We start from the raw sequence: 3,185 nt of genomic DNA on the forward strand, positions 1-3,185 counted from the left end.
AAACATTCAGGAATGATTATGGTTTTCTCTGAAACAGAGAAATGAAATCATTTGGAAATGAATGTAGGTTTCTAAAAATAGAAATGAAAATAAAAATGGAAATGTAAACTTGCAATCCTATATAGGATTACTTAAAAACTGATGGAAGAATGATTTTGTTTTTGGATTGTTTTGAAGCCCGAAAATGAAAATAAATTATTCAGTCATAGTGAACATGTTGAATTATGACATATTGAACGAATTTTCTCGAAATTTTGCCGGCGGTAAAATCTTCAAAATTTTATTGGGGTAAAATTGAGGTGAGAAAATTATTTGATATGTAGATATTAAAGTTTATTTGGGGAAATAGAAAAACTCAATCATATTGAAACATATTATAGAGTACTGAGTCAAAAAGGCCTAGGAAGTACTCGCAATTGGACCCGATGTGAGAGAGGCCTAAAAACACTCATATAACATGAAAGGGGCGGCAACCCTAGTAGAAATACAAGGGTGAATCGTTCACCCCTCTCCTGTAACACCACATACCCATTCCGATTACCGCACCCGAGCTACGAGATGCTACAAATAAATCTGGAACAATCACATGCAATTTAAAACATATAATGATCATATAAATACACACATTAATTATTAAAAATCAACACGAAACTAAATTGAGCTTCTAAATATAATATATTAGATTCGAGCATGAAAAAGGACCAAACTATATATTTTCAAAAACTTTGAACCTAGTATCGATACCAAAAAAATAAGTATCGATATGTTTGCGATAGGTGTCAATACCAAAATCAATATCGATAACATTTTCGCATTCTGTAAGTTGAAAACACTGTTCATTTGATCAAGTATCGATACCTTGATCCCTGGTATCGATACTTTTATCCAGGTGGTCAAAAAGGACAAGTTTGAAAATTCATTTCATGCCCAAACCTAATCTTAATTCATAGATACTGTAACGCCCAAGAATTCAAGTATTTGATTTGTTGGATTTAGTCAATAAATAGGTGTGTGTTTCAATGGTTGTGAGCCTTGAGTAGGAGGGTGAGGTCATGGTTTGAGACTTGGTGATAACTTATGAGAGTCTATTTATTTTTGCTTCTCACGTAGGTTGGCCATTTAGTAGAAGCAGGGTCATGTTAGGATTTTGTTTAGTGGGAGGTGGTTAGAAGTGGGGTGCTAATTTAATTCCTAAAATCCCTCAACTTTATTCCCAAGTCTCTCATTTTTTTTAATTTTATTATTCCATTTTGTTCTCCACGTTCTTTTTTTTCTTTACTGCTACTATTTTGTTGATTTCTTTTCCTCAAAATTTTTTTTCAATTCTTGATTGTGGGATTCTATCTTGTGCCACGCTAAGACTACTCATAACCTTGAAACTCTAATTCTTGTTGTATTAAATTCCTTCGGTGATGGTTTCATAGTGTAAGGTAAGGTTTAAGTTCTGTTTCCTTTTATGTTTATTTGTATTTTGGTTGATGGTGGCGAAAGCTATGGATTAGTAGTTTGATTTCTACGAATGTGTTGTTTAGGAGAAGATCGAGAATCATTAGGTTTTCCTCTAATGACCTAATTTTGTTGGTGGGTTGTTGCTTTTGATTGAAGGTAAGAGGTTAATTTGAGTTGTTAGGTTGAAAATTTTCAATTAGAACTTTGAGGTTAACTGTAACGATTTTGTGAGTCAGATTTGGTAATGGTAAATGTGGCTGACTTCGTGAACTAATGGTCGATTTTAGGTTCTAGACGACTCGTAGAAGTTTTGGCATCGAGTTTAGGTTAGGTGTGTAATGAGAAACTCGAAAAATAATGAACAGTGAAAGTTGAAATTAGGCTCTGTCGACGCCACACGGCCATGTGCCAGGCCGTGTGTGACACATGGCCATGTACGAGGACGTGTGTGACACACGGTCTAGGCCAGTTTTGTTCGTGTGGACCACACGAGGGTGTATGGGCCATGTGTGACACACAGTCTAGGCTAGTTTGGTTCGTGTGGGCCACATGGGCAAGCCATTTTGGGTCGTGTGGGCCACACGGGAGTGGGCCACACGGGTGTGGGCCAAAAATTCAGAATTTTTCCCTAGGATCTGTTATTCTGTTTAGATCTGACTATGGGGTGGTATATATATATTATGTGGAGGTAGTGTTTTGTGTGAGGCGATATCTTGCCACTATACTAGCAGCACTGCTGCAATTATGTTGAAAAGTGTCGTATGGACACTAAGTGGTGTGTAGGGCTGGGTGGGTGTCTTATACCCCACATGGTGTGTTTGGATGGTCGGAGCTGGTGTGTAGATGTTGGGGGTAGAATTATATATATCTGCATCTATACTATTCTGATATGATTCTGATGCTGTATAAGAAGTATGTCTGTATCTATTCTACCGTGTAATTAAATCTGAAATTATGTTTTCTTATGAGTTACACATTGAGTTATAAAAAATCACTCTCTGTTTGTCTGATAATTTCAAGTAACCCTCAGACTTAGGCGGGTTGGTGTGACGGGAGCTCGGTTACGTCCATTCTTCCATAAACTAATTTTTCTTAAATTAAACTTATTTAAAATTTTGGTTTGATTGTTTTGTGAATTTTGGATTCTCTAGACTTTTGGGATTTATTTTTTGTTTGGATTTTATCTTGGGATTTCTAGCATGACATTTGATAAAACGACTATACGAAAATGACTATTTTTCTGCAGTCAACTATTTTCGAGAAAACAAATTCGGTTTTCCAAAATCCAACGTTTTAAGAAATTTCGTTGCAAAATATTTAGTTTATTAAGAAGATGTAAACAAATAACGATTTTAATTGAAAAGGTATGATAGACACAATTTCCAATTAAAATAGGCTTTTTTAGTAACAAAGGTTCGTGCTGTTTTTAGTAAATGAAAGCTAGATTTCAATCTATTTTGTGTAAACACTCCAGATTCAGCCATAAAGTTTAGGCCGGGTTGGGGGTGTTACAGATAGAAATAGGTGCACATATGACCTGTATAAAACTCTCTCAATTCATTACAAACATGCCATAATTCAACCATGATCTATTAACCATCTTATCTATTACAATTAATAAGTAAGTACGCAATTAGATACCATTATCCTTATACTAACCAATATGCCATTTGGCACCATCACAAAAAAATTCAAACATAAAATCAATTGTACATTCAAGCAATTTAACTAAAAAT

Source organism: Gossypium hirsutum, chromosome D08 (assembly GCF_007990345.1).
Source record: "Gossypium hirsutum isolate 1008001.06 chromosome D08, Gossypium_hirsutum_v2.1, whole genome shotgun sequence".
In the NCBI taxonomy this organism is placed as follows: Eukaryota; Viridiplantae; Streptophyta; class Magnoliopsida; order Malvales; family Malvaceae; genus Gossypium; species Gossypium hirsutum.